The sequence below is a fragment of the Trachypithecus francoisi genome, unplaced genomic scaffold, assembly GCF_009764315.1.
Source record: "Trachypithecus francoisi isolate TF-2019V2 unplaced genomic scaffold, Tfra_2.0 Lachesis_group3, whole genome shotgun sequence".
NCBI classification, from domain to species: Eukaryota; Metazoa; Chordata; class Mammalia; order Primates; family Cercopithecidae; genus Trachypithecus; species Trachypithecus francoisi.
In genome coordinates this window covers 75,995,333-76,020,254 of record NW_022681468.1, presented here as the reverse complement: position 1 = coordinate 76,020,254, position 24,922 = coordinate 75,995,333, and the positions used below count along the sequence as shown (strand labels likewise).

At 38.6% G+C, this 24,922-nt stretch overlaps 1 long non-coding RNA gene across 1 annotated transcript in view; it reads left to right on the top strand.

The window, feature by feature from the left end:
- The window catches only part of LOC117069867, a 91,348-nt gene extending 85,484 nt beyond the window's left edge, over window positions 1-5,864 (top strand). The window contains exon 3 of the long non-coding RNA XR_004431694.1: window positions 5,803-5,864. This is a non-coding gene — a long non-coding RNA (uncharacterized LOC117069867). The remainder of the gene's footprint in view (window positions 1-5,802) is intronic.
- Window positions 5,865-24,922: the final 19,058 nt, after the last annotated feature.

Sequence of the window (24,922 nt, the reverse complement as noted above, 5' to 3'; positions counted from 1 at the left end):
ACATGCTGCACATGTACCCTGGAACTTAAAATAAAAGTTGAAGGAAAAACAAAACAAAACAAAATGAAAGAAATGTATCTTAATCCAGCTAAAGATTAAATCACTTTAGAAGGTATCAGCAAAAGATTGCTGTTATTCACACTGGAGTGCAGTGGCATGATCTCAGCTCGCTGCAACCTCCACCTTCTGTGTTCAAGTGATTCTCCAGCCTCAGCCTCCCGAGTAACTAGGATTACAGGTGCCCACCATCATGCCTGGCTAATTTTTGTGTTTTTAGTAGAGAGGGAGTTTTGCCATGTTCACCAGGTTGATCTCAAACTCTTGACCTCAAGTGATTCGCCCACCTTGGCATCCCAAAATGTTGGTATTGCAGGCATGAGCCACCGCACCCAGCCCTCATTGTGGTTTTGATTTGACTTTCTCTAATGATCAGTGATGTTGAGCTTTTTTCAATGTTTGTTGGCTGCCTGAATGTTTTCTTTTGAGAAGTGTCTGTTCATATCCTTTGCCCACTTTTTAATGGGTTTTTTTTTTGTAAATTTGTTTAAGTTCCTTGTAGACTCTAAATATTAGACCTTTGTCAGATGGATAGATTGCAAAAATTGTCTCCCATTCTGGAAGTCGTGTGTTCACTCTGATGATAGCTTCTTTTGCTGTGCAGGAGATATTTGGTTTACTTAGATCACATTTGCAATTTTTGCTTTTGTTGCAATTGCTTTTGTCATTTTCATCATGAAATCTTTGCCCATGCCTACATCCTGAATGGTATTGCCTAGATTTTCTTCTAAGTTTTTATAGTTTTGGGTTTTACATTTAAGTCTTTAATCCATTTTGAGTTAGTTTTTGTATAAGGTATAAGGAAGGGGTCCAGTTTTAATTTTCTGCATATGGCTAGCCAGTTTTCCCTGCTGTTGTTTATTTTTGCCTGTTTCAACTTTCCTTTTGTTCTTGTCTTTTCTTGCCTTTCCTGCCTGCTTTTTTTTCATCACTATATTTGACTATAGTTTTCTTGATTACAGCACTCCACTGTAAAAAGACTACTTTGTAAGTATTTTGGAAGAGTGAAAATATAGTTTAATTCAGATCATAAAGATTATGACTGATAGACTAAAAATTGTCAGGGAGAGGCCATTCAAGGCATTTGAACTGGGAAAGAACTGATGAACAAGTGTTGCTGAATCCTGGTGTAAGAATGGGCTGCAAGATGTTGAAATAGGTATTCATTTTTAAAGTAAAAACTAACATAGATGATTATGGCAAAAACAAAAACAAAAACAAAAAACAAAAAAAAAACTCACAGAAAAACAAAAGACATTCACCTTGAATACTAGGAGACTGCCTCAAACTGGATCAGCCATGTACCCATTACATTGTTTCAGATCCCAAAGGTGTGAAAAGCGGCATCAGTAGCAAAATGTAGTAGACATAAAAACAATGATAGAACATTGGTAATATATAAGTTTTCTGATTTTCTCAGTATTGTTTTCTCTTAGTTCATCAGATCTATTAAGGTTAGTTGTCATGTAAGCTTTCAGGCAATAGGCACATAGTACACTAGGCTTCTACCGCTTTTTGTCAAGGAGGGCTCTATTGCGCTCTTTGAACCTGAGTGTGTTTGACATCATTTGTTTTTGCTTTATGTGCAATCTTATATCTTGAAAAGAAAATAAGAGAAGAAAAAAGGAAAATATTTATATAGCCTTTTATATTTACCACCATTTCCAGTGTTCTTTATTTTTTCCTGCAGATTCTACTGTTTGTTGTCATTTCCTTTCAGCGTAAAAGACTACCTTTAGCATTTCTTCTAAGGAAGATACACTAGCAATAAATTCTTCCCAACTTTGTTTACCAGATATTTCTTAATGTAGCTAATATTTTGCCTTCGGTTTTGAAGTATAATATTTGTACATAGAATTTTCATTTTTTAACAGAATTATTGTGATATAATGTGCATACTGTATAATTCACCCATTTAAAGTGTACATTCCAATGACAGTATAGTTGGAGTTGTGTGGCAATTACAATTAATTTTAGAACATTTTTGGATATAGAATTCTGGGTTGAAAGTCATTTTTTATTTCTTTCAGCACTTTGATTATGCTATTCCATTATCTTCTGGCTTCTATTGTTTCTGAAGAGTCAGCCATTAGTAATATTATTTTCTAGTATTTAATGAATGATTTTTCTTTTGCTTGTTTCAAAATAATTCTGTGTTATTTGGCTTTCTGTAATTGACTCTGATGTGCCTAGGCACAGATCTCTTTGTCTTTGACCTTTTGGGGAATTTTTGAGCTTCTTGAATCTGTAATCTTTTTCATGAAGTGGGCGGGGGGTGATTTGGTCATCACTTCTTCTTTTCTTTCTCTTCTTTTGGGATTCTCATGACATATATGTTAGTATGCTTGATGTTCTCCTAGGTATCTCTGAGGCTCTGCCTATTTTTCTTGAATCTTTTTCAAGATTCTGATCTTCAGAATAGGTCTTTTCTATTGATGTATCTTCATGGTCACTGATTCTTTCTTCTGTCATCTGAAATCTGCTGTCAATCGCCTTCAGTAAATTTTTTATTTTGATTATTATACTTTCCAACTCTAGAATTTCCACTTATTTCTTTTTTACAGTTTATTTACTAAGATTCTCGATTTGTCATTTTCATTACATTTTCTTTTAACCATTTACATTTACACTATATGTGCACAGTTTCCTTCAATCTTTGAATATATTTATAATGGCTGCTCTGAAGTCTTTATCTAATAAAACCAAAATATAAGCCTACTCAAAGTTTCTGCTTTTTCCCCCCAAGTATTGGTCACATTTTCCTATTTCTTTGCATGTCTTCTACTTTTGTTAAACACTGGATATTTTAGATGATATACTGTCGTAACTCTGGATTCTGTTTTTTTCTGACTTTTCCAGTTAAGAGTTTTCTTCTCCCACTCCTCACACTTCTCTCTCTTTTTCTCTTTCTTTTCTTCCTTCTTCTTCTCTTTCTTTCTATAATCGATGGGACTTATTTGTAGAAGCTATCTCCTCTGCAATGTGCCACCACGAATGTGTCTGTTAAAATTTTTTAAATTCTTATATTTTTACTTTTTAGTTTGGCTTTCCAGCATCACCTGCATAACTTAGTGGTCAGCCAATGACTAGTCAAAGATTGTGCTCAAACACCATGAGTCCATAAAACCTACCTTCTACCACTGGATCTGTGTGTGATTTGAGGATGACATCCAAAGTTTATATAGTTTCCATATCTGCCCAGATTTTATTTTCCTGTCAGTCTTCTTGGGTGTGCACACAGTCCCTAGTTAGTTGGAGATGTATGGAGAATTTATACAGCCCCTCTATGACTCTCCCACTTCCAGGATCTCCCTATTACATTTCTGGTTGGTCTGTAAGCCTGCCACTCATCCCAACCAGGACTGCAACCTTAGACTAGAAAAGCTGCAGGCTTGCTTCATTCATTTCTTATTGAGTTCACTGCCTTTACTGAAAACATTGCCAGACATGGGTGTTTGACTCAGGTCCAAAGCAAGTCCACCTTTTCTGGCAGCAAATCTGCTGGTTTTGCCAGCCAGTTCTACCCTGCTCTAACTACTGTGCCAATCAAGCCGGGGTTAGAAGAAATGGAGGCAACCCCAGGCAAAAAGACCATGGCCTCCCTCTAATTTTACCTGAGATTAGAGCAACTTTTAATGAATAAATAGCTCTCTCTTTGTTGTTTGCCTTTGTTTAATTTCTAGAGCCCTGAAATGCTTGGGGCTTTTCTTTGACAATTTTGTCCAGTTTTTGTAGTTGGCTTTGAGCATAGAATATGTTCAAAATATGCTCAAAACCATGAGGTTTTGGACCTCAACCATGGTCCAAAGTCCTATCTACCAATCATGCATTGCTTATTCTATGGTGGCCTCTTTTTCTACCATTTAGTTTATGTTCTGGGAACTATTTTGACCTATAATGCCTGGCTAATGATGTGCAAGGGGTAAACTTGAAACTGTCTCAAATAAACAAAGTAAGACAATCATGCCAAATTTGAAAATGCAAATTTTACAGTTGTCTAAGCACCTTACTAGTTGTCTAGGACTAATAAATGGTCTAGAAAGGAGGATAAAGCTTAGAAAGCAGCCAGCATGCTACTAATTGGGATTCACAACATATTTATTATGAAAGGCACCATAACATGGCAACTTATGTAGTACTTTGGCACCTCATTCAATCTCTTGGCCTTAAATATTATCTACATGTTAATGACGCCCAAATTTATGTCACAATCCATACCTCCCTCCTATACTTCAGACTCACATATCTCACAGCCAATTTCAATATCCATGCTTGAGTGTGTAATAGACATTTCACACTCACCATGTCCAAAGCTGAAGTTATCTTGTCACCAAACCTCTCTTCTTTTAGCCCTGTCTATCTTTGATGATGGCAACTCCATTCTTTTAGCACTAATGCTAAAAATTGTATAGTCTTCATTGACTTCTCTCTTCTCACACCCCACATCCAATCCACAAAGAAGGTGTGTTGTTCAAAATATTATGAAATTCCAAAGTACAAATAAAATCCAACCACTTTCTTCATCTCCACTGATATATCCCCATAAACCCACTATTATGTCTTACCTGGACATGATAAATTCACTATCATGTCTCACCTGGATTATCATTATAATATTCTTCTAACTGGTCTGCTTCTACCTTTGTCCTCCTACATTCTATGATAGCAGCCAGAGTAAAACTGTTAAAGCTTAAGTTATATATCAAAAACTCTCTTGTGCTCAAAACCCTGCAATGGTTTCCCATTTCATGCAGAGCGTAAGCCAAGGTCTTTGCAGTAGCCCATAAGGCCCTTCATGAACTTATCCCATGATATCTTTGACCTCCTCTTACTCTATTTATTCTAGCAGTATGTCCACATCAGCCATATTGGCCTCCTGCCATTCATCAAGCATGTCAGCTTTGCCATTTCCTTAGGACCCTTGCCACATCTTTTCCTTCTGCTTCAAGTGCTTTTCCCACAGATACTTGCATTTTTAATTCTTTATCCCCTTCAAGTCTGAGTAATAATTACCTTCTCAATGGGGCTTATTCTAACCAACACTAACATCCCTTCTAAGTATTCACTATTTTGTACTTAACATCTTATTTATATTATATAATGTATTTATTTATTATGTTCATTGTTTACCATCTCTTTCCTCTAGAAGGAAAGGCTCATGAGGACAGGGATTTTTGTCTGTTTGTTCACGAATATATTTCAAGCACCAAGAACAATGCCTGACACATACCAGTAAATGAATATTTGTTGAGTGAATAAATGTTTTCTTTAGCTTTTAAGACTAGACCAATAGCTGGTCTTAAAACTAGCTAATAACTAAGTAGTAACCCCACCAGCTGAAGTATAATATAACCAGTATAACACTAAAAACTGCTTTCAAAAAATGTACCTCATCATGGGTACTAACATGAGTACATAAAATGTTACTCAACGTTTCCAACAATAAATTTAGTGGTGAAAACCAGTACAGTATGCTAGGGGACATGATAATGTAATGGTCTTTTAAGTGGCTGTAAGCTGCGATGATTAATGGTCCTTCACCTTAATGTAGAAGAAAACATGGCAGAGACTCATAATGTCTCTTTCTTGGTTTACTGCTGGACCCAATTTCTCAGCCCCTTGTATCTTAGATGGGGACATGAGAGTAGTTTGGACAATGTAGGTTGAAAAGATGTGATCCACTTTCCTGGCTAATCTCTTACATTTCTCTTGTGATTTTGTTTTCTTCCCTTGTCCCTTGGTTAGATGGAGAGGATACAGTGGAGGATTCAGAGGTTGTAGAAGATGGTGGAGTCTCTGGATGGAAGGAAGCTGGGTCTCCGAATCACAAGGTGGAAGACCACTCACAAAACACCTTATTGGACAATGACATGAATGACAACTAAAACCTTTATAACTGTAACTCACTAATAGTTGGGATTGATTGTTATGATAGCTAGTCTACCTAGACCAATAGAGCCAATTCCTAATAATATCATCTCGGAAGGGTAGGATGAAGCCTGATTATGCAAAGCGATGAAAATGACATATACTGAGTATCAAGGAAAATTGAAATCTTTGGCAAAGTGGGATTGCCATCTCTGAAAACAGTTCTTTTAACTAAAATACGCCAATGTATTAGCAATTCTTCTTTGAACTAAACAGATTGGCACTTTTTGGACCTGAGATGTGAAACTCTGCCCTAAGTTAGGATTCATCTTTCAATTCAAATAGCAGTGTCAATAGGAAAGCAAGTTGGCTGTTTGTGCTTGGCACCACCTGGCTGCAGTTACATCACTCAGCACTAAACATGCTGGCTGTGTCAGATTTGAGTACTGTCATTCTGATGAAGTGGGGAGTGTGCTGCCCTGGTAGGAAGCCTTTTAAATTGAATGACAAGGTTTTTCTTATTTGTTACATCCCCAGGCCATTGTCAAATCATATAATGCCAGCCCAGGAAAGTAATTACAGAACTGTTGTGAGGCTGTTAGCAGCTGCTTTTCATTTTTCCCCATTGTGACTGGGATGTGGTGGAGAAAAATTGGGATGACTAAGAACCACAACATAAATGCCACCCAATCTGCTGGCCAGTCACATATGGCACTTACTTTCAACCAAAGAGAAAAGAGGAGGCCCCTGAAATGTCGTGAGATGTAAGAGCTGAATATAATGCAGAATCTACAGCAAATTATCACAGACCAAGGTGTGAGGATAGGTGGATTCCATTTATTAAAGCATTATGGAAATCATTAGGCCACAAAGTCTAATTTTTAAAAACAAAATTCTGTGTTGATCCCATTCAGAAATCCCTCTTCCTCCTAGTTGCTACTTTTCTTTTAGCATTTTCCTTATTTTTGTGTAAGAATCACAGTGACCCTTTGCTTAATAACATGTTACTCAAAGTTTCCAACAATAAATTTAGATTCTCATAAAAAAGCAACTGCTAAGATATATGAAGGGGAAATCAACATTACTTAATGTGTTTTAATCTTACCATATTACCTTAATTTGATTCTTTGTAACAAGAACCTTATAAGTTATCCAGTACTTATTTTCAAAGTTAATTTATTTCCTAAACTCCAGTTCGTGAAGAATGGCAGACATTTAATAAGCTGATTTAAAGTAAAAACAGGGATGTATTGTTTTAAAGTTATAACTGCTTAAAGTTTAATGGAAACTTCTTAAAATCCCTAACACTACAAATGCTGTATTTCTAATCAGGTGACAATATAATCATGATGAACCTTAAGTGATTACTCATTGTTCATTTTCTTTGAATGAAATTGTTTAACTGGAAGCTAGTAAGTTACTATGTGCACATACAATCCATTCTTGTTCTGAAAGTCATTGCTTTCCTTTCCTTGGCTACTGAGATACAATAAATACATTTGTATGTCTTTTAAAAATTGCAGCAGGCAGTTGCTTCCCTATACTCTAGGCAATATCGCTTGCACTCAGAATTGGAACTCTTTTGAAAAAATAATTTATTTGCAAACGACGAAAGTGTTCAGAGGCTTGAGATCCAACAACATCCCAAATGAAAATAATTAGAATTTGTGGTAAAGATAAGAGTGAGATTTGAAACCTGTCGGTACATATCACCAAGTAGAAATAAATTATGGCTTGTCAAAAATGACAGATTTCAGCAAGGTGCTTCCTTTTCACTTTGAGTAAGACCTTTTTCCACCTAGCAATTAACTTTATTCCCATTAATATTCAGTAGCATTGACAAGGCTGACAGAGTAAAACTGGGTTTTATAAAACTAAAGACAGATTGATGGAGACTCATTACTTTGTCTAATAATTTCATCATTATATGTTGTATCTTAATAAATAAAGAACAAAGCTGTTGACTGTAGTGTTGATTTGTTGTGCCAGGTAAAGGACTCAGATTTTCTGTGTATATTTTCTTTTTGTGATTCATAAATTTATTTTTGAAAATAAACAGTAATTTTGCCTAAAGGGTTGCAGAGGTGATAAAATAATACATTTACACCATACCATAATACCCTTAGTACTGGCATTGGTTCCTTTAGATATTTCTTCACACGCTGTAAATAATAATTATGCCACACAGTTACATAAAATGAGCAACTGCACTTAAATGACCCTTTGATTATAGATTTTGAGAAAGCCTAAGAACAAGTATTTTCTTGTGGTTTGGTGGAAAAAGAGCAAAGGATTAACTAACAGCCCGAAGAAACCTAAAAACCAAACATTTTGGTCTTTCTTTTTTTTATGATATAAAAAGTTAGATAACAGAGCGGTTTCACAAAACTTTAAGACGTGTCAAAGATGATGTTGCTTGGAGACATAATATCTGCTCTGTTTTTGTATTTGTCATCTTTCCCACACTTGATCTCAGCCAAAAGGCAGAGAAGCAATTATTTGTTATATTTCCTTAAAAAATTAAAAATGAAACATTGTACTTTTCAAGGCTTATGGAAACAGTTGTTGGGCTTTTTTTATTTTTATACAGGACACTTTGGCTGAATTCAGCTTTGCTTTCTCTTCTAGAAGTGTGAGAAAAGAATTCTCATTGTTGATGAGAAAGATGTGATATTTGTCTAACGAAATCAACTTGATTTTTTTTTGTTGAAGTTTCTAAGTTGTTTTTTCCCTCTGCCATGAAAAGTGACTTCTCAAAAGTGAAAGTCTGCCATTTTTTCTTAAAGAGTTCTTTTTCCATTAACATTATGTAGCTCAGCACAGTTTTTTGCCAGCAGCAATAATAGTGATTTTTGGATGTATTATTTACATTAAATTTTGCCACTTGCATTTATTTTCTGGGCTATGACAACATACTGTTCTGTGGTAGAAATGACACAATTTTAGTCTTCATCAAATTCATAGTTTCTGCAAAAGTCTTATTTTTCATAAGCAAAAATTCATGTAGTGAAAATGGAGTCATTTCACACAGTTCTGACTTTGGCCCTGGGCACATGCACTGAGCAGCTCTCCTCTTTACTCCTTTATTTTTGTCGGTATTAAAGTCTGCAGATGGGTATGTCACACCTGAACACCCTGAGTACGGAGTGTGTAATTATAATAAGAGCTTTGGAGTCGATTTCCCTAGCTCTTGAGTGTCTTCTTTTAAGTACCTCTCTGATGTTCCACATCACCTTCGATTATTAGATCCTGTTAGCTCTGATCTCCTTCTTTTACACCAATCTGCTTTTCTGATTTGAGCTTTATTTGACGCCACTGCTCTCTCTCAAACTTCCCTTCCAATGATCGATGCTAGTGTTTTCCTTCAGTTACTGTCTTGTTTTCTTCTTGATTATTCTATTTTCAAGTCCATTTACGAACTTACCCTTACTCTTCATGAATAAAGACTTCTTAGAGAGAAGAACAGTTATTTGAAGAACTGCAGTCGTTAGTCAAATATTTAGTGAGAACTTATTATATGTAAGACATTGTAAGAAAACTCAGATACCTGATGTATTATCACTACCATTGATAATAACTAACACATATAATATTAACAATGAATCAGACATTGATCTGTGTGCTTTACAAATATTAATGCACTTGGCCCTCCCAATATGCCCTATGTTTTAATATGCAGGTTTTATCATTATAGGTAAGAAAGGCCATATGATCAGAAGATTGCTGCCATTGAAAAGACAGTTTGTTACTCACAGTTCTCAAGAGAGAATATGCCATGCTATGCCATGGAGGGCCATACAGGGAATCATCAGGGTTAGTCAAGAGGCAAACAGAGTGGGAGAAAAATGTGGGCAAGAGACTTTATTGTGGTTCCATTGGGAAGAAACAAGTGAGGCAGGGTAAGCAGGCTTAGTATTGGCTAGTTCAAATGCTTTCAACAGGCTCTTGGGTGCAGTGGCTGTCTGGAGTTGCCTGATACCTGGTCCTGGTGTGATTGGGGCAGGGGAATATGGGCCCAGAGTGAAGAACTTGATAGAGGAGGTGGGAAAAAGTGTGGGCTTTGGACTGGTTAGTTTGCACATGACGGTTGTGCTCATAGGCAAGGAAACTGGCTAGCTCTAGGAGAAGAAGTCTCCCCAGGGTCAGTAAGATCCCAGTTATCCAAATATCAGAATAAAAAGACATACTTAATATATCTTAGAGACAGACAGCTAGTAGGGGTTTGAATCCAGGTTCAGAGGTCTGGCTCCAGAGTTCACATTCTTAGTTCTATATCATGTTGCTTCACTAAGTAACTTGGATTTTTATAGGGGAAGTAAAAAATATGCAACATATATGTGATACTATTGTGCTGTAAGAAAAGTAAAAGGGGGCTTCAGAATTAAGAGGTGGAAGACATCAATTAGATTGAAACTCAGGCAAAAATTCAGGAAAGAAGCCATAATTGAGTGTGCATTTAAAGGATGACAGAGATTCCCACAAAAAGGCAGAAATCATTCCAGGCAAAGGGAATTGCTTAAACAAAGTTGTAAAGACCTGAAATCAGTGAATGTGATTAAGCTGCTGCATACCACCCATATAGCATAATGGCATATGCAAAGCTCAAAGGAAATGATATTGAGAAAGTTATTTAAAATTGGATTTAAGAAAGTCATGAATAAAAAGCTAAGGAATTTGAGCTTATGTATATTACAGGTTTGAGCAGTGCACTTCAGGGGTTAACCTTGATTTAGTGGAAGAAGAATTGGAAAGACAAGAAGCAGAAGGTGAAAGCATCATTAGTACGTTATGGAACTAACTCAAGTTATTGAAGTAACTCAAATGAAACTTAAGAATAATATCAAGGAGTATTAAGAGCTTGATTCGAAAACCATTGTAGAGATAGAATTAAAAGTATTCTATGTTGAAGCTCTGTCATATAAAGTAATGACGAAAGGAATTGGTAATTTTACTATGCAAAAGAGAAAATAAAGGGATAGACTCTCTTGGGTGTTGAGCTAGGCCAGACCTCAGAGGCTGCTCTGGGCTCCAAGGTGGGAGAGAATAAAAACATGGACAGAGCTCATGAATGCTTGTACTCCATCAGTTCAGTTCAGAAGCTGGTAAGTAGTGAAAAGAAGCCTCAGCTCCACTATGGTTCAGCACGGCACTGTTATTGGAATAAAAAAAAGAGTAATTTATAATAAAATAATGTGTATTTCAATATGTAAATGCTCAGACAAAGCTATCCCAGAAGAACTGATGATACAGACAGAGCTTTCACCTATTTATAATGAATACATCTGGATTTAAGAGAGTTAAGTTCAGAATCCCTTCAATACAAGAAATTCAGGAAGATGAAAGAGTAGATATCTAGGTCATCACTAAATAAAAAGAAGTCCTAACAGACTAGAATTATTTGTCTATAAGAAAAAAAAAGAAATAATCTTAATTGAAATAAGGATAACATGCCAAGACAAATTACTTTGGAAACAGAGAAAATGAAGTATGATATTAGTGCAAACGAGTTGGGCCTTATTTATAAGTGCAGTGTCAAAATTATTCCCAATATTATGATGGGATAGTGACAAAGTATCTCTGAAAACATATCTCCTGCCTTAAAATTCCTCCACATGTTGAGGCTCACAATCAGTCTCTGGCACTTAGAAAGACCCAGGAGACTCTATCCTTTGATAATCTATAGGGGAGGTAAGTTGTATTATAAAAAGAAGTAGTAATACAAGAAACCACAGGAACATTGTGACAGAGACAGAATCTGTGTCAACACTGGGAAAAAAGGCAACCCTCAAAATAAATAATTTCCTTATATTACTTATATAATCTAGATTTCTCATCATTGTTATTCATAAAAACTTTAAAATATATGTAATGGCAAGAATATAAAATATAAAAATAAATCTTTATTAAAAAAATTCAATTAAATCCCAGCATCTTGTATATTTCCACTAATTTAATAATATTACTTCTAAGTCATAAGAGTCTTAGGTTCCCTTTATTATCTGTCTGTATGTGGCAGCAATATGTGCCAAAACAGCACTGGTATGTTATATTGGTGACTCAATTACAATGAGGGGCATTGTTTCGCTGAGGTGATTTTCTGAAATGGTGAACAAGTCTCAGAAAACATAGTGCAAAGTTCCTTTGATTTAAACAGTATTGCATTCCTGAAATTTTTAATTTACAACTATGAAGAAATACATTTTGTTGTGATTGGTATAATTATTTTCTAGACTTTCAAATAACTGTAACTTTTTTCCCCTTACATGAATGTTGATGGAATATTTGAAAATCATGCAGCATAGTTACCTATTGGGTAAAACTGTTACATGCATCACAGGACACCTAGCATCTCTGTCCAGCTCAACTTCCTAAATAACAGCATCATCCTGCAATTTGTATGGAAAATAAAAATGATCACATATTTTAAAAATTATTTGTGTAAAAAAACGACTGCTTTAAGTAATGGTGCTCAATACAAGGGAGATCCCTGCTGTATGACATGATCAGGATTATGCTAAAATCTTTTAGCAGAGAAATGATAGAAAGATTTCCAGTATTGGGTGACTAGTTGGACTAGTTCAAAGTTGAAAAATCAAATGCCTACAGGCATAAAGCAGGTATAACAAATGTGTGAACTGGGCCAAGAGGAAGACAATAGAGAGTTGGGTGGTCTGTGACCAGTTGTCCAAGTACCACTTGTTGAAAGATTATTTTTTCCTCATTGAATTGCTTTAGCACCTTGTCAAAAATCAATTGACAGTAAATGTGAGGGATTATTTCTGAACTCTCAGTTCTATTCCATTTATCTATGTCATCTTTACACCAGTACCACACTGTCTCGATTACTGCAGCTATGTACTAAGTGTTGAAATCAGTTAAAGTGAACCTTCCACCTTTTTTCCTTTATTAAGATTATTTTGGTTATTCTGGGTAACTCGAATTTCTACATAAATTTCAGGATCAGCTTGTTCATTTCTACAAAGAAGCCAGCTGAATTTTGATAGTGATTGCATTGAGTTTGTAGATTAATTTTAGGGGCATTGATATCTTAACAATATTGTCTTCTGATCCATGAACATAGGATGTCTTTCTATTTGTTTAGGTCTTCTTAAATTTCTCTCAACATTGTTTTATAGTTTTCAAGTTGTATGTCTTATAATTATTTTGTTAAATTTATTCATAGTATTTTATTTTTTTCCATCTGGTTGCCTTTTATTTCATGTTCTTGCCAGTTGCCCTGGCTGGGTCCACTTAGCTTTTAAAACTTATATGTCTTACAACCCATTTCTCTTACTCATTATTTATTACACTGGTTCAATGAAACAAATCACCTAGCTTTCTCTTTTGGTAACTCTCCATCTCCTATAATCTTTTGGACCTTTTGTAACTTATTCTTGAACAAAAACATCCCTAATTAACACTATACCACTATTCCAGAGATTATTTCTATAATCTCCACCACTCTGACACATCCATAATTATAGTGTAAATTGCCATTTATCCTGTTACATTTTATTATCTGGGACAGATATTCTCATAATGTCTCATATTAAATTTTAAGCTCTTTTGAGTAGGGTCAAAGTTGAAAAATGAAATGCTTACAGGCAAATGTAGTATGTTTTCTACTTTGTTTTCTATTTCAAGCTCTTAAAAAAAATCCTAACAGAGTCCTGAACACAAAAGTCTGGCTCAAAAATGTGTTCCATTTCCTTTGCTCTTTTTTTTTTTTTTTTGAGACGGAGTCTCGCTCTGTCGCCCAGGCTGGAGTGCAGTGGCCGGATCTCAGCTCACTGCAAGCTCCGCCTCCCGGGTTTACGCCATTCTCCCGCCTCAGCTTCCCGAGTAGCTGGGACTACAGGCGCCTGCCACCTCGCCCGGCTAGATTTTTGTATTTTTTTTTTTAGTAGAGACAGGATTTCACCGTGTTAGCCAGGATGGTCTCGATCTCCTGACCTCGTGATCCGCCCGTCTCGGCCTCCCAAAGTGCTGGGATTACAGGCTTGAGCCACGCGCCCGGCCTGCTTTGCTTTTTTAACTGAAAAGTAGTTCAATGAGATGAGAAGAGCACTACCTTGTCTTGAGTCCTGGCTTTGCCACTTAAATGCTACATAATATTGAGTAATTAATTTATATCCGAGTCTCAGTTTTTCCATCTGTAAAGTAAGAATAACAATGTCTAACTTGATCAATTATAATAAAGATTAAAAATTGGCAAGTAAAACATATAGCCTATGGCAGGCTTTGGTAAATGACATTGTGATGGTTAATACTGAGTGTGAACTTGATTGGATTGAAGGATGCAAAGTATTGTTCCTAGGTGTGTCTGTGAGGGTGTTGCCAAAGGAGATTAACATTTGAGTCAATGGACTGGGAGAGGCAGACCCACCCTCAATCTGGATGGGCACAATCTAATTGTCAGAGATGTTTGAACCAGAGCAACTCCATCTTGAATAAGACCTGGGTAAAATAAGACTGAGATCTATTGGGCTGCATTCCCAGATGCTTAAGACATTCTAAGTCACAGGATGAGATAGGAGGTCAGCACAAAACACAGGTCATAAAGACCTTGCTGGTAAAACAGCTTGCAATAAAGAAGCTGGCCAAAATTCACCAAAACCAAAATGGCCACAAGAGTGATCTCTGGTGGTCCTCACTGCTACACTACCACCAGAACCATGACAGTTTACAAATGCCATGGCAGCATCAGGGAGTTACCCTATGTGGTCTAAAAAGGGGAGGCATGAATGATCCACCCCTTGTTTAGCATATCTACAAGAAATAACCATAAAAACGGGCAACCAGCAAACTGCTCCATCTATGGAGTAGCCATTCTTTTATTCCTTACTTTCCTAAAAAACTTGTTTTCACTTTACCCTATGGACTCACCCTGTATTCTTTCTTTCATGAGATCCAAGAACCCTCTTTTGGGGTCTGAATTGGAACCCCTTTCCTGTAACATCTTTCTGGCAACCACAGAAGGGACGATATTAAGGAAACCCCCGACCCTAGGCTAACTTTGGGTAAGTGGTGAGGTCTGGTAACATATTTCTGGTGAACCCTAAAGGGAAGATACTGAGGTGATCCCCCAACCCAAAGGAAATAGACTGCAGCACTGATTGCACAACTTTGGGTACGTGGGGTACATATACCTGGGTAAAGGATGGGATTGGATTAGAGGCTCAACTTAGAGGAGTTAGAGTATCTCCTAAGACAGTGAGGGTCCTTCTTAATAAAAGGCAAGCATGCTCGACCAACCTTGGGTTAGAGACCCAATTTAGGAGGGTTAGAGACCCTTCTAAGATTTAAGGGGTTAGAAGCCCCTCTCAGTAAAGTCCTTCTCAGCAAAGTCCCTTTTGGCTAAGAACGGGTTTGGTGCTATGGGATATTAATTGCTATTCTCTTTGTTGTTGTTGTTCATTCCTTTTCCATATGTTATTGCGGTTCAGGTGGTGTTTGGTTATGTGAGTAAGTTCTTTAGTGGTCATTTGAGATTTTGGTGCACCCACCACCCAAGCAGTATACACTGTACCCTCTTTGTAGTCTTTTATCCCTTGCCCCCTTCCCACCCTTTTCTCCAAGTCCCCAAAGTCCATTGTTTCATTTTTATGCCTTTGCGTACTCATAGCTTAGCTCCAACATATCAGTAAGAACATAAGGATGCTTGGTTTTCCATTCCTGAGTTACTTGACTTAGAATAATAGTCTCCAATATCATCCAGGTCACTGTGAATGCTGTTAATTCATTCCTTTTATGGCTGAGTAGTACTCCATCATATATATACATCACAGTTTCTTTATCCACTCGTTGATTGATGGGCATTTGAGTTGGATCCATGGTCTTGCAATTGTGAATTGTGCCACTATAAACATGCTTATGCAAGTATCATTTTGGTATAATGACTTCTTTTCCTCTGGGTAGATACCTAGAAGCGGGATTGCTGTGGGTTGTCTGTTTTCTGTCCTGACTGTTCCTCTATCGAAACCAAAAAAGGACATAACTAAAAAAGAAAACTACAGACCAATATCCCTGATGAACATAGATGCTAAAATTTTTAACCAAATACTAGCTAACTGAATTCAACAACATATCAAAAAGATAATTCACCATGATCAAGTGGGTTTCATGCCAGGGATGCAAGGATGGTTTACCATATGCAAGTCAAAAAATGTGCTACACCACATAAACATAATTAAAAACAAAAATCACATGATTATCTCAATAGATGCAGAAAAAGTATTAGACAAAAACCAATATTCCTTTATGATTAAAACTGACAGCAAAATCAGCATACAAGGGACATACCTCAATGTAATAAAGCCACCTATGACAAACCCACTGAATGGGGAAAAATTGAAAGCATTTCCTCTGAGAACTAGAACAAGACAAGGATGCCCACTCTCACCACTCCTCTTCAACATAGTACTGGAAGTCTTAGCCAGAGCAATCAGACAAGAGAAAGAAATAAAAGGCATCTAAATCAGTAAAGAGGAAGTCAAACTCACTGTCTGCTGATGACATGATCATTTACCTCAAAAACCCTCAAGACTCCTCCAGAAAGCTCCTAGAACTGATAAAAGAGTTCAGCAAAGTTTCTGGATACAAGATTAATGTACAAAAACCAGTAGCTCTTGTATATGCCAACAGCGACCGAGTGGAGTATCAAATCAAGACCTCAACCCCTTTTACAATAGCTGCAAAAATAAAATAAAATAATAAAATACTTAGGAATATACCTAACCAAGGAGGTGAAAGACCTCTATAAGGAAAACTACAAAACACTGTTGAAAGAAATCATAGGCAACATAAACAAATGGAAACACATCTTATGCTCATGGATGGGTAGAATCAATACTGTGAAAATGACCATGCTGCCAAAAGCAATCTACAAATTCAACACAGTTCCCATCAAAATGCCACCATCATTCTTTATAGAATTGGAAAAACAATTCTAAACTTCATATGGAACACCCCCACCCCAAAACAAAAGCCCTCATAGCCAAAGCAAGACTGAGCAAAAAGAACAAATTTGGAGGCATCACACTACCTGATTTCAAACTACACTATAAGGCCATAGTCACCAAAACAGCATGGTACTGGTATATAAATAGGCACATAGACCAATGGAACAGAATAGAGAACCCAGAAATAAACCCAAATACTTACAGTCAACTGATCTTCAACAAAGCAAACACAAACGTAAGTGGGGAAAGGACACCTTTTCAACAAATACTGCTGGGATAATTGGCTAGCTACATGTAGGAGAATGAAACTGGATCCTCATCTCTCATCTTATACAAAAATCAACTCAAGATAGATTAAGGACTTAAATCCAAGACCTGAAACTATAAAAATTTTGGAAGATAACATTGGAAAAACCCTTCTAGACATTGGCTTAGGCCAAGATTTCATGACCAAGATCCCAAAAGCACATGCAATAAAAACAAAGATAAATAGCTGGGACTTAATTAAATTGTTATTCTCTTTGAACTAATCTGCCTTGCACTTTTTGCTGACAGCTGCAGGTGACAGAATTGGCATGAACAGGATTATGGGACATAGAGAGCTTTTTCCTCACCAGAAAGGGGAAACCTGAATGCTGATGGGACTGCTGGAAAAGATCCCTTCACTATCGACAAGTAGCCACCTGCACTTTTTAGTGTCCCTGCAATGGGTGGGTCTTTCTCTGGCCTCTGTGAGCACCTCACCTTCCCCACCCTGCCTCAGGCAGTGCTTTCCTCTCCCTGTCTGTGTGCAAACTGGTTGAAAGGTAAAAATCACTGTTTATCTCCTCTGCAAAGTTTTAATTAATTGGAAAAAGGATTTGTGAAACTAGTCTTAAGCTACAGCAAATCTGTTGTACTTTGTGCTATTGTATTAGTCTGTTTTCACACTGCTGATAAAGACATACTTGAGACTGAGAAGAAAAATCTGTTTAGTTGGACTTACAGTTCCACATGGCTGGGGAAGCCTCAGAATCACGGCAGGAGGCGAAAGGTATTTCTTACATCATGTCAGCAAGAGAAAATGAGGAAGAAGCAAAAGCAGAAACCCGTGATAAACCCACCAGATCTCGTGAGACTTATTCACTATCGTAAGAATAGCATGAGAAAGACCAGCCCCCATGATTAAATTATCTCCCCCTGGATCCCTCCCACAACACGTGGGAATTCTGGGAGATACAATTCAAGTTCATATTTGAATGGGGACACAGCCAAACCATACTATTCCGCCCCTGTCCCCTCCAATCTTATGTCCTCACATTTCAAAACCAATCATGCTTTCCCAACAGGCCCCCAAAGTCTTAACTCATTTCAGCAGTAACCCAAAAGTCCCTTCTGCCTATGAGCCTGTAAAATAAAAAACAAGCTACTTACTTCCTAGACACCGTGGGGGTACACGTATTGGGTAAATACAGCCATTCCAAATGGGAGAAATTGGCCAAAATAAGGGAGTTACAGGGACCTTGCAAATCTGAAATCCAGCAGGACAGCCAGATTTTAAAGCTCCAAAATGATCTCCTTTGACCCCAGGTCTTATATCCAGGTCAAGCTGATGCAAGAGGTGGGTTCCCATGGTGTTGGGCAGCTTCGACCCTGTGACTTTACAGGGTACGGCCTCCCTCTTGGCTGCTTTCACAGACTGGCATTGAGTGTCTGTGGCTTTTCCAGGTGCACAGTGCAAGTTGTTGGCGTATCTACATTTCTGGGGTCTGGAGGATAGTGGCCCTCTTCTCACAGCTCCTCTAGGCAGTACCCTAGTAGGAACTCTGTGTGGGGGCTCCAACCCTACATTTCCCTTCTGCACTCCCCTCTCCATGAGGGGCCTGCCCCTGCAGCGAACTTTTGCCTGGGCAACCAGGCATTTCCATACATCTGAAATCTTCTGAAATCTGAGGTTTCCAAACCTCAATTCTTGACTTTTGTTCACCCACAGGCTCAACAACATGTGGAAACTGCCAAGGCTTGGGGCTTCCACCTGGAGTGGCTGGGACATAGGGAACCAAGTCCCTAGGCTGCACACAGCACAAGGACCCTGGGGCCAGCCCACAAAACAAATTTTTCCTCCTGGGTCTCTGGCCTGCGATGGGAGAGGCTGCCGGGAAAGTCTCTGACATGGCCTGGAGACATTTTCCCCATGGTCTTGGGGATTCACATTAGGTTCCTTGCTACTTATGCAAATTTCTGCAGTCATCTTGAATTTCTCCTCAAGAAATGTGTTTTTCTATTCTAATATATGGTCAGGATACAAATTTTTGAACTTTTATGCTCTGTTTCCCTTTTAAAGTGGAATGCTTTTAACAGCACCCAAGTCACCTCTTGAATGCCTTGCTGCTTAGAAATTTCTTCTGCCAGATACCCTAAATTATCTCTCTCAAGTCCAAAGTTCCACAAACGTCTAGGGCAGGGGCAAAATGTCACCAGTCTCTTTGCTAAAATATAACAAAAGTCACCTTTGCTCCAGTTCCCAACAAGCTCCCCATCTCCATATGAGACCACCTCAGCCTGGACCTTATTGTTCATATCACTATCAGCATTTTTGTCAAAGCCATTCAACAAGTCTTTAGAAGGTTCCAAACTTGGCCACATTTTCCTGACTTCTTCTGAGCCTTACAAACTGTTCTAACAGTTCAAACTGGGTAACCGCCTTCCACATTTTTGGGTATGTTTTCAGCAACACCCCACTCTGCTGGTACCAATTTACTGTATTAGTCTGTTTTCACTCTGCTGATATAGACATACCTGAAACTGGGAAGAAAAATAGGTTTAATTGGACTTACAGTTCCACATGGCTGGGGAGGCCTCAGAATCATGGCGAGAGGTGAAAGGCACTCTTACATCACGACAGCAAGAGGAACTGGGGAAGAAGCAAAAGCAGAAACCCCTGATAAACCCATCACATCTCATGAGACTTATTCACTATCAAGAATGGCATGGGAAAGACCAGATCCCAGGATTCAATTACCTCCCCTGGGGTCCCTCCCACAACATGTGGGAATTCTGGGAGATACAATTCAAGTTCAGATTTGAATGGGGCACATCCCTATTTTGGTCCTCCAGTTAAAGTAGAGGCTTATGGAGGTCAGGTAATTAATGGAGTTTTAGCTCAGGTCTGACTTACAGTGGATCCAGTGGGTCCTTGGACCCATCCTGTGGTAATTTCCCCAGTGCCAGAATGCATAATTGGCATAGATACACTTAGCAGCAGCTGGCAGAATCCCCACATTGGCTCCCTGACTGGTAGGGTGAGGGCTGTTATGGTGGGAAAGGCCAAATAGAAGTCATTAGAGCCGCCTCTACCTAGAATAATAGTAAATCAAAAACAATATTGCACCCCTGCAGGGATTGCAGAGATTAGTGCCACCATCAAAGACCTGAAAGACGCAGGGGTGGTGATTCCCATCATATCCCCATTCAACTCTCCTATTTGGCCTGTGCAGAAGACAGATGGGTCTTGGATAATGACAATGGATTATCATAAGCTTAACTAAGTGGTGACTCCAGTTGCAGCTGCTGTACCAGATGTGGTTTTATTGCTTGAGCAAATTAACACATCTCTTGGTACCTGGTATGCAGCCATTGACTTGGCAAATGCCTTTTTTTTCCATTCCTGTCCATAAGGCCCACCAGAAGCAATTTGCCTTCAGCTGGCAAGGCCAGCAATATACATTTACTGTCCTATCTCAGGGGTATATCAACTCTCCAGCTTTGGGTCATAATCTTGTTCAGAGAGATCTTGATCACTTTTCGCTTCCACAAGATATCACACTTTTCCATTAGGTTGACGACATTATGTTGATTGGATCCAGTGAGCAAGAAGTAGTAAACACACTGGACTTATTGATGAGACATTTGTGTGCTGGGAGATGGAAAATAAACCCAACTAAAATTCAGGGCCTTCAAGCTAAGTAAAATTTCTAGGGGTCCAGTGGTGTGGGGCCTGTTGAGATATTCCTTCTAAGGTGAAGGGTAAGTTGTTGAATTTGGCCCCTCCTACAACCAAGAAAGAGACATAATGCCTAGTGGGCCTCTTTGGATTTTGGAGGCAACACATTCCTCATTTGGGTGTGTTACTCTGGCCCATTTATTGTGTGACTGGGAAGTCTTGAGTGGGGTCCAGAACAAGAGAAGGCTCTGCAACAGGTCCAGGCTGCTGGGCAAACTGCTCTGTCCCTTGGGTCATATGACCCAGCAGATCCAATGGAACTTGAGGTGTCACAGGTAGATAGGGATGCTGTTTGGAGCCTTGGTAGGCCTTCATAGGTGAATCACAGTGGAGGCCTCTAGCATTTTGGAGCAAGGCCCCACCATCTTCTGTAGATAACTACTCTCCTATTAAGTGATGGCTCTTGGCCTGTTACTGGGCTTTGGTAGTAATTGAACATTTGACTACAGGTCACCAAGTCACCATACGACCTAAACTGCCTATCATGAACTGGGTGCTTTCTGACCTATCTAGCCATGAAGTGGGGCATGCACAGCAGCATTACAGTATCAAATGGAAGTGGTATATATGTGATCAGGCTCAAGCAGGTCCTGAGGGCACAATTAAGTTACATGAGGAAGTGGCTCAAATGCCCATGTTCCCCACTCCTGCCCCCCTGCCATCTTTCCCCCAGCCTGCACCAATGGCCTCATGGGGCGTTCCCTATGATCAGTTGACAGAGGAAGAGAATACTAGGGCCTGGTTCACAGATAGTTCTGAACAACATGCAGGCAACACCTGAAATTGGACAGCTGCGGCACTACAGCTCCTTTCTAGGACATCCCTGAAGGTCACTGGTGAAGAGAAATCTTCCCAGTGGGCAGAACTCATATAGTGCACCTGGTTGTATACTTTGCTTGGAAGGAGAAATAGCCAGATGTGTGATTATATAGTGATTCATGGGCTGTATTCACTGGTTTGGCTGGAAGGTCAGGGACTTGGAAGAAGCATGATTGGGAAAATTGGTGACAAAGAAATTTGGGGAAGAGGTATGTGGATGGATCTCTTTGTGTGGTCAAAAACTGAAGATATTTGTATTTCATGTGAGTGCTCATGAACAAGTGACCTCAGCAGAGGAGGATTTTAATAATCGAGTGGATAGGATATCTTGTTCCGTGGACAGCACTCAGCCTTTTCCCCCAGCTACCCCTGTCATCACCTAATGGGCCCATGAACAAAGTGGCCATGGTAGTAGGAATGGAGGTTACGCATGGGCTCAGCAACATGGACTTTCACTCACTAAGGCTGACCTGGCTAAGGCCATGGCTGAGTGCACAATTTGCCAGCAGCAGCAGAGACCAACAACTGAGTCCTCAACATGGCACAATTCCTTGGGGTGTTCAGCCAGCTACTTGGTGGAAGGTTGATTATACTGGACCTCTTGCATCATGGAAAGGGCGGCTGTTTGTCCTCACCAGAATAAACACTTATTCCACATATGGGTTTGCATATCTTGCATGCAATGCTTCTGCCTAGACTGCCATCTGTGAACTCATAGAATGCCTTATCCACTGTCATGGTATTCCACACAGCATTGCCTCTGACCAAGGCACTCACTTTATGGCTAAATAAATGCAGCAGTGGGCTCATGCTCATGGAATTCACTGGTCTTACCTGTTCCCCATCAACCTGAAGCAGCTGGATTGATAGAATGGTGGAATGGCCTTTTGAAGTCACAATTACAATGCCAACTAGGTGATAATACTTTGCAGGGCTGGGACAAAGTTCTCCAGAAGGCTGTCCGTGCTCTGAATCAATGTCCAATGTATAGCACTGTCTCTTGAATAGGATTCACAGGTCCAGGAATCAAGGGGTCGAAGTGGAAGTGGCACCACTCACCATCACCTCTAGTGACCCACAGGTAAAATTTTTGCTTCCTGTTCTTGTGACATTAGGTTCTGTTGGCCTAGAGGTCTTAGCTCCAGAGAGAAGAATGCTACCATCAGGAGACACAACAATAATTCCATTAAACTAGAAGTTAAGATTGCCACCTGGACACTGGGCTCCTCCTACTTCTAAGTCAACAGGCTAAGATGGGAGCTACAGTGTTGGCTGGAGTGATTGACCCAGAATATCAAAATGACATCAGTCTACTTCTCCACAATTGAGGTAAGAAAGAGTATTCATGGAATTCAGGAGATCCTTTAGGGCATCTCTTAGTATTACCATGCCCTGTGATTAAGGTCAATGGGAAATTACAACAGCCTAATCCAGGCAGGACTACAAGTGGCCCAGACCCTTAAGGAAAGAAGGTTTGTGTCTCTCCACCAGGTAATAAAACATGACCTGCTGAGGTGTTTGCTGAAGGCAAAGGGAATACAGAATGGGTGGTAGAAGAAGGTAGTCATCAATACCAGCTACAACCACGTGAACAGTTGCAGAAACAAGCACTGTAATTGTCATGAATATTTCCTACTTATTTTGTTAAGAATATGTTTGTGCAGGTATACACTTGTACTAGGAAAATAGCTTCATTTTATTTCCTTTTTCCTTTATCATGTGACATAAGACTTATTGACTTCATATCAGCATTTAAGTGTTGTTAACTTTATGAAATAGCATTTAGGTTAAGGATTAGTGAGCTTCCAGTTGTACAAAGGATAGCCGTACTATATTAGGCATAATTATGACCTTATTATTGTCTTCACTTCAAGATTATATATGATTTCAGGAGCTGTATATGGGTTCAAATTGACAAGGGGTGGACTTGTGATGGTTAATATTGTTAACTTGATTGGATTGAAGGATGCAAAGTATTGTTCCTGGGCATATCTGTGAGGGTGTTGCCAAAGGAGATTAACAGTTGAGTCAGTGGACTGGGAGAGACAGACCAACCCTCAATCGGGTGGGCACCATCTAATCAGCTGCCAGCACAGCTAGAATAAAGCAAGCAGAAGTTGGAAGGACTTGACTTGCTAAGTCTTCAGGCCTTCATTTTTCTCCCATGCCGGATGCTTCCTGCCCTTGAACATCAGATTTCAAGTTCTTCAGCTTTTGGACTCTTGGACTTACACCAGTGGTTTTCCAGGGTCCCTTGGGCCTTTGGCCACAGAATGAAGGCTGTACTGTCGGCTTCTCTACTTTCGAGGTTTTGGGACAAGGACTGATCCACCACTGGCTTCCTTGCTCTTCAACTTGCAGACAGCATACCATGGGACTTTACCTTGTGATCGTGTGAGTCAATTCTCCTAATAAACTCCCCTTTGTATATACACATATCCTATTAGTTCTGTCCCTTTAGAGAATCCTGACTAATGCAGGCATTAACATTCATTCTTTATAAAAGCAATGTGACAATTAATAAAAACCTAAGCTTATAGTTTTTCTTTTAGAAATAAACAAAGAAAATAGGAAAATTGAAATTTTAAATAGTTATAAAAGTTATCTAGGATTCTGATTATTTTATTTCCATGTCATATCTAAGGCTTCTCCATCAGTGCCATGTTCTCCTTGGAACTCTTCATCATTTATTTCAGGAGGAATATAGAGCATGAAGCAGAAAGTATGACACCTCCCCCCATCTTCTTGCTTATTTTATAAGACTTCTGGCATCTTACATTGCAAAACAGACAGAAAAACAACATCAAGAGAAAATGTATTGAAAGTCAATATTTAATGTCAAATACAACAAAGTTTAAAGGGCTCTACTCCAAGGCATTGATTCATTTGAAATGAAGTGGGAAACTTTGGAAGCTATGTTTATTGCTACTAGTTTTTTATTCTGTACTAGTTAGCCAGAGAAAAATAATGCAAAATGTTGTATGTTGCTTGATTTTTTCTATTTCACAAATAACTGAAATAATTATTTGTAAAAGTTTTTAAAAATATTTTTAAAATTCTAACCAGTTAAGTCTAATTAGAGAAAATATTAAGTAAAAAGCAGTATTTCCTCTTCTTGAGCTTTATTAAAGCAGAGATTCCTTAACTACAACCATCTTTGTCAAGGAAATATTTATTTTAAATAAATATATTACATCCTAAATAGAGCAAGGCAACAGATGTATCAGAGTGAATT